General features: G+C 42.6%; 1 long non-coding RNA gene and 1 pseudogene across 2 annotated transcripts in view; both read right to left on the reverse strand.

Annotated features, from left to right (window-relative positions):
• Nucleotides 1–2,324: 2,324 nt before the first annotated feature.
• Nucleotides 2,325–3,690, reverse strand: LOC309959374 (heterogeneous nuclear ribonucleoproteins A2/B1-like; annotated as a pseudogene). Its single transcript has one exon. The product of its transcript is annotated as a heterogeneous nuclear ribonucleoproteins A2/B1-like (transcript).
• Nucleotides 3,691–10,029: 6,339 nt separating this feature from the next.
• Nucleotides 10,030–16,337, reverse strand: part of LOC309960048 — a 26,895-nt gene continuing 20,587 nt past the window's right edge. Inside the window, exons 2-4 of the long non-coding RNA XR_014326115.1 lie at nt 13,462–13,588; nt 12,235–12,412; nt 10,030–11,829 (exon numbers count right to left, since the gene is read on the reverse strand). This is a non-coding gene — a long non-coding RNA (uncharacterized lncRNA). The remainder of the gene's footprint in view (nt 11,830–12,234; nt 12,413–13,461; nt 13,589–16,337) is intronic.

A 16,337-nucleotide genomic window follows, 5' to 3' on the forward strand; every position in this document is an offset into this window, starting at 1 on the left:
GGGAGACATCTAGTCTTTATTTTTAACACGGACATCTTTTGTTCTGGTCAATGTGCCCTTTAATAATTAAAGCAGACAGACAATGTGTTTGATAGGCCACAAACAGGCCATTTTAGTTAGTATAAAATTCGAATTAAATCATCTATAAGTCCGAATAACTTCCCCATACCTCAATAGGTGAAAATTTCTTTCATCAGCTTGGTGATCTCCAGTGTCAGGGCATGGCCCAGGGCAAGGTCATGGTGGAAACGTGCCCTTTAAGAACAAAAACTCAGTGACACCACCCACCATGTGCAACGCAGGGTCAGGCCTGGTCCATGTGTGACCTTTAACAGCAGGAGGCTCTGCCCTTAGTCCAAGCTCCCACCGCTGGGGCTTGAGGTCAGCTACCCAAGGCCCAGGGAACTTTACCCCATGGGAAGTCAGACCCTGAGGTCCCAGTCTCTCTGCAGAACTGGTCTCAGCACAGACACTGAGATGTCACAGTTCTCAGGTGTGCATTTTATACTGCAGGGAAATTTATGTCAGATCAGCTTTTAGTCAGTCTCTGTGAATTTTGAAATGTAAGAAGTTATATTTCCTTTTTCACACTGTATAGTGATGGTTGGACAGCTGTGCAATGTACAAAAAGCCACTGAGTTTTACACTTAAAAGTGTGAACGTTATGGTATGTGAACTGTATACTCATTTAAAAACAAATTATAAGGCCATTATAGCCATGATAACCCTACCTCTTGGTCACCACTAAAATACTTTTTTGGGGGCTTCCCTGGTAGCGCAGTGGTTGAGAGTCCGCCTGCCGATGCAGGGGACGCGGGTTCGTGCCCCGGTCTGGGAAGATTCCACATGCCGCGGAGCGGCTGGGCCCGTGAGCCATGGCTGCTGGGCCTGCGCGTCCGGGGCCTGTGCTCCACAATGGGAGAGGCCACAAAAGTGAGAGGCCCGCGTACCGGTAAAAAAGAAAAAGAAAGTAAGAGAAGCTCTGACACGTGCTGCAACATGAATGAAACCTTGAAAATATGCTGAGGAAAAAAGCCAGACACAAAAGACCAATATTGTATGATTTCATTTAGGTATATAAAATGTCCAGACTAGGTAAATCCAAATACAGAAAAAAAAATTTTTTTTAAGAATTTTTTTGGCCATGCCTCGCAGCTTCTGGGATCTTAGTTCCCCCACCAGGGATTGAACCCAGGTCCTCAACAGTGAAACTGCAGAGTCCTAACCACTGGACTGCCAGGGAATTCACAGACAGAAAGTATTTTTTTTGTGTGTGTGTGACACGACAGTGACAGGCCCATGTACCACAAAGAAAGAAAAAAAAAAATTCTTTCAGCGGCCATGGCTCACGGGCCCAGCCACTCCATGGCATGTGGGATCCTCCCGGACCGGGGCATGAACCCGTGTCCCCTGCATCGGCAGGCGGACTCTCAACCACTGCGCCACCAGGGAAGACCTTCCCTTACTTTTTATGACTATTATTCTCATCCTATGTACAGGTTACACTTAGTTTATCCATTCAGCCACTGATGGACATTCGGGACATTTCCATCAGCCACTGATGGACATTCAGGACATTTCCACCTTCTGGCTATTGTGAATAGTGCTGCAACCAGCATTCACGTACACATATTTGAGCATCTGTTTCAGTATAGGCAGGAGTGGAAATGTTGGCTCACAGGGTTAATTTCATGTTTAACTTTTTGAGGAACCACCAAGCTCTTACCCACAGTGCCTGCACCATTTTACATTCCCACCAGCAGTGTACAGGGTTCTAATTTCTCCATATCCTTGACAACACTTCTTTTTTTTCCTTTAGAATTATTTTATTAAATCATAAATGTACAACAGCTTCTTAACTCTAAGACACACTTAAATTTTTTTAAAGGAAAAATGTTATGTCTTATTACACCATGATCCTGGCTAATAGCTTTTCAAAACTTTGAGAAAAATCTTAAAAAAGCTTTTACATGTCACCTGAAACTTACAAATTTAACATTATCAAAGGAGGAATGCTTCTACACTTACAAAGACCGCTAGAAAGAAACAACAAATAAAAAGCTAACAGGGTTTCCCTGGTGGCGCAGTGGTTGAGAGTCCACCTGCCGATGCAGGGGACACGGGTTAGCGCCCCAGTCCGGGATGATCTCACATGCCGCGGAGTGGCTGGGCCCGTGAGCCATGGCCGCTGAGCCTGCGCGTCCAGAGCCTGTGCTCCGCAACAGGAGAGGCCACAACAGTGAGAGGCCCACAAAAAAAAAAAAGCTAATAAACTGTCTCAAAGGCACTTTTTTTTTTTTTACAATCCTTCCTCCACAGTAATGTTATTAAATAATCCAATCCATTCACAGAGTGGCTCTCTGCATCTGCTCTGGTGTCTTCTGCCATATTACTGCATATTTATGCATGACTGAGATAAGAGTTTCCTTAACATTGTTATTTCCATAACCTGAAGCTGTTCTGTTACCTCTGGGCTCTCATCCTCTCATATTTATACAGTGAAGCCCATGGTAAATAGGAAGAAGATCAATATCGGCTTCTCCCTCCATAACCCCCACTTCCTTCACTGCTTCCTGGACCATAGTTTCCTGCACCATATGGTCCCCCCCATGTTCCTGCTACCACCAAAATTTCCACTCTTCATTGGACCGTAGTTAGAAGGTTGCTGGTTATAATTTCCAAAATCATTGCCATTTCCACTTCCACGATTTCTTCCTCCATAGATGCCATACCCACCCCAGGAGCTCCCACCCTGGTTGCCAGATCCAGAACCTCTACTACCATATCCTCCTCCTCCATAACCTGGGCCACCTCCAAAATTGCCACCTCCAGGCCCTCCTCCATACCCAGCATACCCATCTCTAAATCCAGGACCACTTCCATATCCATCAGGTCCTCCTCTTAAGTTGTCATATTAAAACTTGGTCCTGGTCCTAGTCCTGGTCCAAAATTGCCACCAGCACCACGAGAATCTCCAAACCAAAGTGGCCTCCTCTTCCACTTCTAGAACTTTGGACTTCCTGCATTTCTTGTCTAGACAAAGCCTTTCTTACTTCTGCATTATGACCATTGATGATATGGTATTTCTGCAACACAGTCTTATCCACAGGATCATGCTCATCAAAAGTAACAAACCCAAAGCCTCTTTTCTTTCCAGACTGCCTATCAGTAATTATCTCAATGGTATCAATTTGTCCGTATGCCTCAAAATAATCTCTAAGATAATGTTCCTCAGCATCTTCTTTAATTCCACCTACAAACAGCTTCTTCAGAGTGACATGAGCCCCTGGCTTTCCAGATTCCTCTCTTGCAAACAGCATGTTTTGGCTCAACCGCTCTCCCATCAGTTGAACGAGGTCTGGCAGCCATGGCAGCATCGATCTCAGCCATGGATGAAAAAGTTACAAAACCAAATCCTCATGATCTTTTGCTTGCAGGATCCCTCATTACCACACAGTCTGTAAGTTTTCCCCCATTGTTCGCAGTAGTTCTTCAAACTTTCTTCTGTAGTTTCAAAGCTCAGGCCACCAATAAAGAGGTTACGGATTTGTTCCTTTTCTCTCTCCATCGCAGACTCCGTCGCTTCAGCCCGATTTCCCGCAGCCGAGCGAGATGAGAGAGATCTCCGCGGACGAACACGAACCGGACTCGTCCCCGCGCTGTAGTCAGAACTGCCGCTGCTCTAGGAGCACCTCCACCCTCTGGACCCGGCGCTACTGCTACTGCCGCTAGAGCCGCCGCCGCTGCTTTTCTCCTCGACAACACTTCTGGCCATGATTCTAGCCATCCTAGTAGGTGCAAAGTGGTTATCTCATGTGGTTTTGACATGCATTTTCCTGATGATTAGCGATGTGGAGAAAATTTTCATCTGTTTATTGGCCATTTGTTTATCACTCTTGGACAAAAGTCTATTCAACTTCTTTCCCATTTTTTAACTGGGTTGTTTGCATTTTTATTATTGATATGCAAGGCTGTTTAATGTGTTCTGGATAATAAAACCTTATCGCATGTATGATTCCCAATATGTTCTCCCACTCTGTGGGGTGTCTTTTCACTCTCTTGATAGTGTCCTTGGATGCACAAAAGATTTTACTTTTTTAAAATATATATATATATATATAAGATTTTACTTTTGATAAGGTCCAGTTTATCTATTTGTTTCTTGTGTTGCTAGTGCCTGTATTCCTGTCTTACTGGTTGTTTGGCCTGAGGCGTTCAGCACTGGAGTTTGCAGGCAGTTGGATAGAGCCAGGTGTTGGTGCTGAGATGAGGACCTCCAGGAGGCCTCACTCCAATTAATATTCCCTGGGGTCTGAGGTTCTCTGTTAGTCCAGCGGTTTGGACTCAGAGCTCCCACCACAGGAGCTCGGGCCCGACCTCCGGCCTGGGGACCAAGGTCCCTGCAAGCTGCGTGGTGTGGCAAAAAAAAAAAAAAAAAGAAAAGAAAGAAAAAAGGGAGAAGTACAATATCAAAGAACAAAATAAAATTAGAAAGATGAAAAATATATTAGGTAAAATAAAAATATAATTGAAACAACCAGTCGCTGGGGCTTCCTCCCATCCCCTTAGGTGTCTGTGGTCCCCCACTGGTGCCTGGTAGGTGCCCTAGTTGTGCAGAGACGCGAATTCCGCGTCTTCCTAGTCCGCCATTTTCCCTACGTGAAGTTTTAAGTGATAATTGTTTTATGCTAGATCTATTTAGAATAGCTTACCAATTTTGAGGGGGTAATTTACACCCTTAGAGTTTGCTACGTTAAATTGAATGATGGGAATTCATTGAATGTCTATGTCATTTCTGAGTAAGATAAAATACTGAAACATTAGTTATTCAATACTAAACAAGTCTAAGTTTACCTACTTTTGCCTTATTACAGAAAACAAAAGATATTTGGATCTATTAATAAGATACTTTTTACTGAATTGGAAAAGAAATATTGGTATAACAAACAGTTCACAATTGCTTACTTCTTAGTTTCATTATAAATTAAGGTTTCTAAAACTACTAAGATTAATAAGGAATACATCCTTGTATGCAAGAAAATTAAAAGAAAAATGTATAAGGAATGGGAATGCATTTTGTTAAGGGAAAACGAAGTGACTTTGTCCTAAAGCCACTTATTTCTAAATGGGAATGAAAACAAAAGACAGGTAAAATGGACATAGAAATTTGTAAAAGTTTTGTGAAAAAAAGAAATCTTTAGAAAGGATTTTTTTGTGTCATCAGGACTGGCTAAAATTGGAATAAATTTAGGTGAACAAGTTTTAATATGACAAGTAAGTTAGTGCAAAAGTAAAAATTGGTTGTTCTGTTAAAAGAATGAATATTTTTTCTAGTGGTCTGCTCGTGATAATAAGAGACTATAAAAGGTGGACATGTTTTGTCAAAATAACCACTATGTTCAGTGTTGTCTTTATGAGTTCTTTTGTTTTAGGTACCTCTTATAGCTTTAATTTTCTATTAGCCTTTTGTAATGAATTTTTAAGAAAATTTTTTTGACTTTTGGAGGCCCCTACATGCCAATTAATCCCATTCTGTTTGTTTCACATGGAAGCCCTCACTTTTAAGTGCACTTTCTTTTTAATTCTTAAAAATTTTTATTACTTTAAAAATTTTTAGTAAGTGCACTTCTTTTTTTTTTTTTTTTTTTTTTTTTGCGGTACGCGGCCTCTCACTGTTGTGGCCTCTCCCATTGCGGAGCACAGGCTCCAGAGGCGCAGGCCCAGCAGCCATGGCTCATGGGCCCAGCTGCTCCGCAGCATGTGGGATCTTCCCTGACTGGGGCATGAACCCGTGTCCCCTGCATTGGCAGGCGGACTCTCAACCACTGCGCCACCAGGGAAGCCCAAGTGCACTTCTTAAATGATCTTATCTAAGTTCCCTGGTCGGGAACTAGGATCCAGCATGCCTCAGGGCATGCCCAAATTTAAAAAAAATCCCAGCATGGACTAAATAAGGAGACTCCAGCAAATGGGGTCAATAGACTGGAACTGGGGAAAGGACTGTATCAGCAACCCCAGTAAAGGGGAAATGCAGGGTGCAACTTGTGAAAGGGATTCCAAACAAGCAGGAGATTGCAGACTGAACTAAGAACTAGGGACTAGGGTTCTGAATGGAACCATCTTCCAGCTCAAGCTGACCCACTAAACCCTTGACTGGAAAGTCAATTCGATTGGGAGTACAACAGAGAGCAGAGCTCAGAAATGAGAGGAACTTATCCACAACCCTCAGAAATGGTGAGAAAGACAGTGAACTCGAAAAAACGTTTGCTGGTACCATGCCTGTGTGTGTGTTTTTTTAAATTAATTAATTATTTTTTGGCTGTGCTGCATGGCACACGGCATGTGGGATCTCAGTTCCCTGGGATGAACCTGTGCCCCCTGCGGTAGAAGTGCAGAGTCTTAACCACTGGACCACCAGGGAAGTCCCCCATGCCTCTGTTTCTGGTCATCTCTGAATACCGTTGGAAAGTCTTTTGATCCCACTGCTGCCACCAAATCTGTTAAATAGCAAAAATTCACTGAGTAAATTTAAAGATCAAATTGGCTTTATTGAACAATTGATGAACTGGGCAGTGTCCCATCTGGCAAGTAGAAAGGCACACCACTGAGCTTCAGAATAGGAAAGGTTTTCAAAAGTGGAAAGGAAATTATTAGCAAAGAACGCATGGTTTCAGGCAATGCCGCCCTGCTAAGGGGGATGGAGGGGGCCTATCAAGGGGATTACCTCACTAGTGCTGAGCAGGAAAACCCACATCGACTGGTTAAAGGTCACACTCCTGGGAAAGACTGAAAGTGCAATTTGGCTAGGTAGTAAGTTTTGGCTTGCTGACATGGGATTCAGCACAAGTGACTACATTTTGGGCCCGATGTCTCTTTTTTTTTTAACACATGATGTCATAATCCATACAAGACAGGGAGGCTGCTGTCACACCCCCCACATCCCACTTGGGTTTATGCCCCATCAGAAGCCCCACGCTGCCCTCTCACAGTTACCAATATCCCAAACTTTTAAAAATCATTTCCTTTCATTTACTTTTAGTTTCATCAATAATTTTTCCTGTTTTATATTGCATGTAAATAGAGTCAAATGGTATGTATCATTTTATATCGTGTCTTTTTTTAAAATATCAGCTTTAACAGTCCACTTTTTAAATTTTATTTATTTTTTAATTTTAGCTGTGCTGGGTCTTCATTATGGCACAAGGGTTTCTCTAGTTGTGGCACTCGGACTTAGCTGCCCCTTGGCATGTGGGATCTTAGTTCCCCAACCAGGGATCGAACCCATGTCCCCTGCATTGGAAGGTGGATTCTTAACTACTGGATCACCAGAGAAGTCCCTATCAAGTGTCTTTTGTTCAAAAATGTTTTGCCGTCCACAGCTTGGTAATTTATGCACTTTTATTAATCTATTTTTATGCTTGTAGGACTATACCATTTTCATGAAATGATTCAACTGTTAGGAGCTTTTTCCCCCCACATTTTTGCCATTGGGACCAATGTTTGTAATAACATTCTCTTACAATATGTTTTAATTTTTTTAATTTATTTTTATTTTTTGGCCACACCACGGGGCATGTGGGATCTTAGTTCCCAGACCAGGGATCGAACCCACACCCCCTTGCAGTAGAAGCTCAGAGTCTTAAACACTGGACCGCCAGGGAAGTCCTTAAAATATTTTTTAAATTGTAATAAAATTGTCATAAGTTTATCTTCTGCCTTAGTATGCCCTGATCTCATCTTCATCTCAGCACACTCCAAGTTCAACTCCTTACACTCCAGCAATATTCTTCTCCATTGCCCACGACCTACATGTCAGTTGATGGCAATACCATCATGCCAGTTTTTCCTGCACAAAATAATAGAGCCACTTTGACTCTTCCTCTCACCCCACCTTCAAGCCATCAAGAAATTCTGATGGCTCTTACTTCAAATTACATCCGGGCTCCAACCTGGCACATCATTGCCACTGCTACGAACCCCATCTGATCCACCACCTTAAGTGACATCCTAGAGTCTATTCTCAAGGTAACACAGGGACTTTGTAAAGCTGCCTCATCTGGCCACTTTTAGGCTCTGTCACTCGTGGCCAATGTCAGTGCACCACAGCATGTCAGTGCATCAGGACATGATGTGCCTACCCACCGCCATTGCTCTCCTCTCACCTCTGCTGTTCTTGCCACCAGCTCACTCTGCTCCAGAAACACTGGCCTCTGGCTGTCCTTCGAATATCCAAGGCCCACACCCTCCTTAGGAACTACATTAGTCTGCTTGGGCTGCCCTAACAAAGCACCGGAGACATGATGGTTTAAACAACAGAAACTTATTTTCTCACAGTTTAGGAGGCTGGCCGAATGAAATGAAGTGATCAGCAGGGCTGGCTACTTCTGGAGACTCTGAGGAGGAACCTGTTCTAGGCATATCTTCTAGCTTCTGGAGGTTGCCAACAATCCTTCGCATGACTTGGCTTGTACAGAGATCACACCAATCTTTGCTCTGTCTTTACATGGTGAAGACATGTCTGTCTCCTGTGCAGGTCTCTGTGCCCAAATTTCCCTCTTTTTATAAGGATACACATCATTGGATTAGGACCAACACCAATCCAATATGACCACATCCTGATTACATCTGCAAAGACCTTATTCCAAATCAGGTTGTGTCAGTGATTCCAGGTGGACATGAAATCGGTGGTGGAGCAGGGGAGGACACACTACTTAAGTCAGTATATGTGTATGTATTTTATGTGGGGGGCTGTGCCGTGTGGCACAAGGGATCTTAGTTCCCTGACCAGGGATCCAGCCCATGCCCCTTGCATTGGGAGCGTGAAGTCTTAACCACTGGACCAGCAGGGAAGTCCCACACATTTGTATACATTTTAATAATCCATTTAGGTTTCAACTTCCAGTGTTATCTGAAATAGTTAGTTTAAACTTCCGCTATAATATTCCCTGGAATAAATGAATGAATGAAACATCCATCTCCATATCCCTCTCATCCCCACTGTGCTACATTTCTTGGTACTACTGTGAAAGGTCAATGAAATCTAAAGGTAGATATGTTTCTGCTGAATTGTTGTTTCACTGAGGGTAAGGCTGGGAGGTATGTTTCCCAGGATCCCCGCCTTTACGATTCCAGGTTACAATTCACCAACAGCTTAACTCATATAAGATTTGGAAGGCACCAGTGAAGAAATCATTCCTCCCAGGGTTTGGAACCACCATATACAGACAGACCAGTGCACAGGGGCTTGTGGGGCAACCGGGTAGGAGGTCGTGATCACCAGCCAGGTCAATCAAGTAAGTAATCAAACCAGATGCCAACTTTTTCTCTTCCATTTTCTAGGGGTCCTGGCTTCCACACGTAACCTCTATGAACCCCCATCATGGATCAGATTCTGTAGCCAGAAATCCACAGGGTTGGGTTCATCAAACATGTCTGATTGGGACTGTTCCACATGGGCAGAGCCAGAAGTCAAAAAACGGTGCTGGAACTCAGGCTCACCAGGTTGCCATGCATCTCTGTCTCCTGATGGTACAGAAGACCTGAGAATCATGGTTTCCACACTTCTGCTTTCCAGACCTCATGCTTCTTCCTCATCTTAAGAACTTTAACTCAGAACCACTAACAGAAGGACTCTGGATATACAGTTTCCCACCTTACCCAAGCTGACAACACAATTCAGTAGAACCGTCTGGACAGGAGCTTTCATCTTCATGCCAGCAAGTTGCACTTCTTAACTCAATTATCATGTCCGATTTCCAACCAAGATCATGGACATGAACAGAGGCCAAATTACAAACATAATCAGATGAGAATGTTATTTTCCAAGACCTTCCACAATTACTAATTTCTGTGAGAAACAAAGATATGGTATCTGCTAGCAACAAACAACTTGGAAGACACACCTTTCGGTAATGAAGGTGCAAGGGGAGGGTAAATATTGAGTCAGAAAATTCCAGTATCTGTAACAGTGGACCAGGAAAGACATTTCAACAATACAGACCTCATATCATGATCACATATTAGGAAGATAATGCAAAGTAAGAATCAAAAGCTTTTCACCTAAAAATTATACCAAGTTACACATGAAAAAAAAAAACAAAAACTGAAAACCACTTATCACCCCTGGGTTCAAAAGACATCATAATGGGAATTCCCTGGCAGTCCAGTGGTTAGGACTCTGTGCTTCTACTGCAGGGGGCATGCGTTTGATCCCTGGTCAGGGAACTAAGATCCCGCAGGCTGAGCAGGGCAACCAAAAAAAAAAAAAAAAAGACACTGTAATGGAAATGAGGCAAGCTTTATATGACTGTATGATTATTTAAAGTTGGAGATAACGAAATATAAGTAGTACAGATGAAGTAGACATAGAGAGACATTTATTATCTTCAGTATTCAGATCAGCAATATGAGCTAGAAATTAATACACTGGGATCCCTATTCAGGATGAGGCACTTACCAAGGCAAAACCATATTTATCTCTGTTAAAAGATTTCTATCGTGCTCTGAGTTTCATGTACAAAGTAAGTGAAGTGCTGAAGGTTTTCCCACGTTTTCCCTTTCATAAGTTTTTCTCTACAGTGTGCTGCTCACATTACAAGTTTGAAGAGAGAATGAAGTCTCTCCCACGGTCCTTGGATTCAGAGTTTCTCCCCAGCATGTATCCTCATGTGTCCTCGCAGGTTTGCGGGGTACCAGAAGGCTTTGCCACATTGCTGACATTCATAGGGCTTCTCCTCACTGTGCATTCTTACGTGCTTTCGTAAGGACGAGGGCCAACAGAAAGCTTTCCCACACTGTGTACATCTGTAGGCTCTCTCCCCACTGTGCGTTCTCATGTGTCCTCGAAGGGAGGCGTGGCGAGTGAAGGCTTTCCTGCAGTGCTGGCATTCGAAGGGCCTCTCCCCAGTGTGCGTTCTCTCATGCTCCCGGAGGGATGTGGAACAACTGTAGGCTTTCCCGCATTCCATACATTCATAGGGTTTCACTCCGCTGTGCATTCTAACATGCTTTTTAAAATATCGCTGATGCCTGAAGGCTTTCCCACAGTGCTGACATTCATAGGGTTTCTCTTCGCTGTGTGTTCGTGCGTGTTCTTGAAGGGATGAGGAGCAACTGTAGGCTTTGCCGCATTCCATACATTCATAGGGTTTCATGCCACTGTGTGTTTTCACGTGTCTTCTGAAGTATTTGGGACAACTGAAGGTTTTCCCACATTCCTTACACACGTAAGGTTTCTCTCCAGTGTGCATTGTCACATGTCCTCCCAGGGATGCAGGATATCGGAAGGTTTTCTCACATTCCTTACATTCATAGGGCTTCTCTCCAGTGTGAGTTCTCACATGCCGTGCAAGGTAGGAATAATACATAAAGGATTTCCCACATACTTTACACACATGGATTTTCTGTCGATGGTGACCTCTCTCACGTCCCTTAAAGGATGAGGGACAAGTGAGAGCTTTTCCAGACTTCTTACACTCTAAAGACTGTTTACTACTGCCACTCTTCACATATCTCTTAGATGCTCTCCCAGCATCCTGATGTTTTTCCGGTTTCTCTACAATGTGTGTTTCCCCAGGAGGATTTAGGCACGAGACACAGCTGCAGGCTTCCCCACGTTCTTCACATGGATAAGGTTTGTGTCCAGGGTGAGATCTTTGCTGATTCTTCTGGAAAGAACAATCCCTGAAGGCTTTTCCACACTTAGTGCATTTATAGGGCTGAATTCCAGTTGGATAACCCTTATGCACAGTAAGATGTGTAATCTGGTTCAGGGTTTCTCCACATTGATGACCTTCATTACCTTTGCAGAGATGCTCCACCAAACCATTTCTGTTCAAAATGGGAAGAACAGTATTAGGGATTAATGATTATAACTGATTTCTTCATTAATGATTTATTGATGGTTGTTCATTATTATTTTCACTATGTATTTGCCATTTTCAAGGAATGGGTATGTTGTAGGCACTGTCTGCATTGTGACAACATGTAACAAGCTTAATGCTCTGGCTGAGGGCTAAGACAGAGCCATAACGTTCTGTGTTTCTTACATACAGGGTTTCCTGGTCGTTGTTTCCAACTGAATTATGTTTCAGATACCTCACATTTATGAAAGTATTCTCTTGTGAAAATTTTCTAAGTAAAAAATTGTTTAGCTAGGTTTATACCTTTTCTTTAGTTTCAAGTTAGTCTAACAGTCTGCAGAGATCTGCCTTCCCCTGTAGCTGTGCCACTCACCTGAAATCCCTCTCCTGAGTTTGGTGACCTCGGATGTTATGAAATATCCAGTTTTCTCCAAAAACAGAACAGGAATCATTTCTTGTGCATCTTACTATTTTCTTTTCACTGCATAGTTCATTCTCCAAAATATCCCACTGAGGACTTGATCCACTGGTTTTAACTTGAGGGCAAGAACCTGTAACAGTTGGTAACATAACTAAACCCTCAGGAAAGAAATGGTGGGATAAAGGAAAGAAAAGAGACCATATGCAGATTTCTTTCCATATACTGACCCAAAAATGTAAACACATTTTATAAGGAAAAATGGACATGGGAACAAAGAAAAACTCTGAGGACCCTAGCTATTTGGAACTTTGGCCATCATACGAAAAATGAGTCAAAGTGGCAGCTTGTTCACTAAGAGATACTTCAAAAAGAATGGAGACTGATGTCGAGATCAGTATTTTCAGAAAAGTAAAGTAGGATGGAACTGGGTAAAATGCACATTCCCAAGTGCTCCCTTTGTAAGAGGAGCTACAGAAAGATTTCCCAAGTGGGCAAGGATGGATGAAAACTCCAAGAGGGAAGCCAGGTTAATGACAAACATCACCTTCTCAAAGACAGAGTCATATTTCTAACAGGTATGTCCAAATATCACTCCCTGATCCAGAACCTTCTCCTCCCGAGACGTGTGCCCTCCTGGTGATCGCAGGCACAGAGGCCCTAGACAAAGCCTATCTCCACTGACCCAGCTGCCACTGGGAGATCAGATGGTGTGTGGCTGCTGTCTTGATCATGGAGAAAAGCTCCTCATGGGGAGGATGAAGGACAACAAGCCATCCATGAGATGGGCCAATTCTCTGGTCCTCAAGTCACTGACAATGGGTAAGTGTGGGTTTAATTGCAGCAAAATTATCATGTCAAATGTATACCGATCACAGTGTAACTTTCACAGGGTGAAAACCATAACGCTGCTCCCACTGCTCTAGGTGACACTGCAGAATATGCTCACATTTATAAAATTTGGGACTCTCAGGATTCTAATCAAGAGTGACAAAAAGTCAATCAATACAGTAAACTTTGTTTTCATGGAAAAGCTACCTGACCCTAGGTAGGTTTCATGAAAGGTGGGACTGTGTCTGTCTTTTTTCCAACATGTTCTCATTCTTGTCCCTAATAAGAAAGGACAATTGTAAGAAATATTTGTTCCCTAAAGACTAAGTGCAGGGAGGAAGCCATCCTCACCCACGGAGGCCAGGTTCTTGAAGGTCTCCAGCATCACGTCTCTGTAGAGCTTCCTCTGAGCCAGGTCCAGCAAAGCCCACTCCTCCACGGTGAAGTTCACAGCCACGTCCTCAAAGACCACCGAGTCCTGAAACAGCCACAGGTTCTATGTCAGCAAGGCTCCCTCTTCACCCCCGTGTGTGGGAGGATGGGGAGGCCGAAAGTCGGGAACTGGACTCAATTCCTAGGACTCCTGAGCTTACACTCTTGTGGGAAATGAACACACACAAGCCAATCAAATGCATTTTACTCAGTGATGCTAAGTGCTGGAAACTGAAGAAAAGTGTAACAGCAATACTTGATAAATACTCACACACACATAATTAGAAAGAATTGTTTTTACTGAAAGAGTATATCCTAAGGTATGATAAAGACTGAAAAATGAAATCATCATTCAGATAACATGGAAATGGATACCTGGCTTGGTCAAAAGTTATTACTACCTTGTCACCTCCAAGAACCGGAAACAGAACGTCAGTGCTGCTGGATCTGAATAACACTTAACTTGAAGGCAAAAGCAGCAGGGAGTCTGGTCTAGCCCCCTCATATCCAACAGAGGCAGAGATACGACCCCCTGCCAAGATGAGATGGACACTAGGGGTATACAGGCAGTCCAGGGCCCAGGGCCTGGCACATCCACTGGGTAAGCAAAGGCCTGGTTCCTCAGGAATCTGTCAAGCCAGTGGGGCCTCTCAAATTAATAACAGAGTGCTCGGAATTCAAGGAACAGGCCCCACAAACAAGAGCTGTTGAAGGATCTAATGGTAATGGAGTCAAGTTGACTTTAACAGGGAGAAAAAAGAACCTAATTATTATTTTTAGAGAAATATTGGGGACTTGCCAGGTGGCACAGTGGTTAAGAATCTAACTGCCAATGCAGGGCACACGGGTTTGAGCCCTGGTCCCAGAAGATCCCACATGCCGCGGAGCAACTAAGCTCATGCCTCACAACTACTGCACCTGTGTGCTACAACTACTGAGCCCACGTGCCTCAGCTACTGAAGCCTGAGTGCTCCAGGTCCCACGTGCCACAAATGCTGAGTCCACATGCTACAACTACTTAAGCCTGTGCACCTAGAGCCCACGCTCTGCAACGAGAAGCCACTGCAATAAGAAGTCCACACAACTCAAAAAAGAGTAGTCCCTGCTCACCATGACTAGAGAAAGCCTGCCTGCAGCAATGAAGACCCAACACAGCCAAAAATCAATAAAATTTTTTAAAAAAAGAAATATGGGACCACACTGCGCTGATGATATAAACAGACAGAGACAAAAATAAAAATTAGAGATTTTTTAAAACAAAAAATATGGTCTCAAAATCTGAAGGAAAAACAAATCCCCACAATATCAGCTACAAAGAAGGCAAGGTTACTTCAACTAGGGTTGCAACTGGGTTTGCTAATCACACACCTGATGAGAGGCTTGTATCAGAAATATATTTTAAGAACTCATATGACAACAATAAAAAAAATAAAAGATAAGAATATAAAAGACAAATAATACAGTTAAATAATGGGGCAATAAATGTGAATAGACAATTCTCCAAAGAAGATATACAAATGGCCAATAACCATATTAAAAGAGGCTCAATAGCATGAGTAACTGGTGATCCATATACAAAATTGAATTGTGGAGAGACATTTCCCAACCCCTTCTATGAGGCTTGTATTACCCTGATACCAAGACAAGAAAAACACATCACATGTAAAGAAATCTACAGAGCAGTATTCCATATAAATACAGACAAAAAAATTCCTCAAAAATATCCACAATCCAAATCTAGAGAAATATAAAAAGTACTAAACACCATCACCAAGAGGGATTTATCCCAGGAATAAAAAGTTTGGTTCAAAGAAACAAAGCATTGGTATCAAATACCTTATTAACAAAGAACAAAAACCATATGATCACTTCAATAGACTCAGGAAAAGTATCTGTTAGAACATCACCTTTTCATGATGTTCTTCTCTAAGTGGAAAAGACCACAACTAGAAATATAAAAACCAGAAAGGAAAAGTTGCACTGGTAAAGTCAAAGATAAAGTAAAGGTAGTAGATCAACCACTTACAAACCTAGTAGGAAAGTTAAAAGACAAAACTAGTAAATTTATCTATATCCATGATAAGTAGTTAAGAAATACAGAAAACAACATATGTAAAATATGATACAAAAAAATATTAAAGGACTTCCCTGGGGGTGCAGTGGTTAACAATCCACCTGCCAATGCAGGGGACACGGGTTCATGCCCTGATACCAGAAGATCCCACATGCTACAGAGCAACTAAGCCGGTGCACCACAACTACTGAGCCTGTGCTCTAGAGCCTGCGAGTGACAACTACTGAAGCCCACGTGCCTAGAGCCTGTGCTCTGAAACAAGAGAAGCCACCGCAATGAGAAGCCTGTGCACCGCAATGAAGACCCAATGCAGTCAAAAATAAATAAATAAAGTTAAGAAAATTAAACACAAGTGGGAGGACTAAAAATGCAGGGCTGTTAGAACTTAAGGTAATCATGTATATAGAAAGGTTGCTATGTATAAACCTCATGGTAACCACAAACTAAAAATCTATAATAGATACACACAAAAGAGAAAGTAATCCAGACATAACACTAAAGATAGTCATAAAATCACAAGAGAGCAAAACAAGAATAAAGGACAAAAAAAAAAAAAAAGCTATAAAACAACCAGAAAGCAATTAACAAAATGGCAATAAGTACATACCTATCCGTAATCACTTTAAGTAAATGGACTAAATGCTCCAATCAAAAGACATAGAGTGGATCCACCACAGGGCAGACAGCAGAAGCAAGAAGAACTATAATCCTGCAGTCTTTG

This window comes from Leucopleurus acutus (assembly GCF_964270905.1).
Source record: "Leucopleurus acutus genome assembly, chromosome: 3".
Classification (NCBI taxonomy): Eukaryota; Metazoa; Chordata; class Mammalia; order Artiodactyla; family Delphinidae; genus Leucopleurus; species Leucopleurus acutus.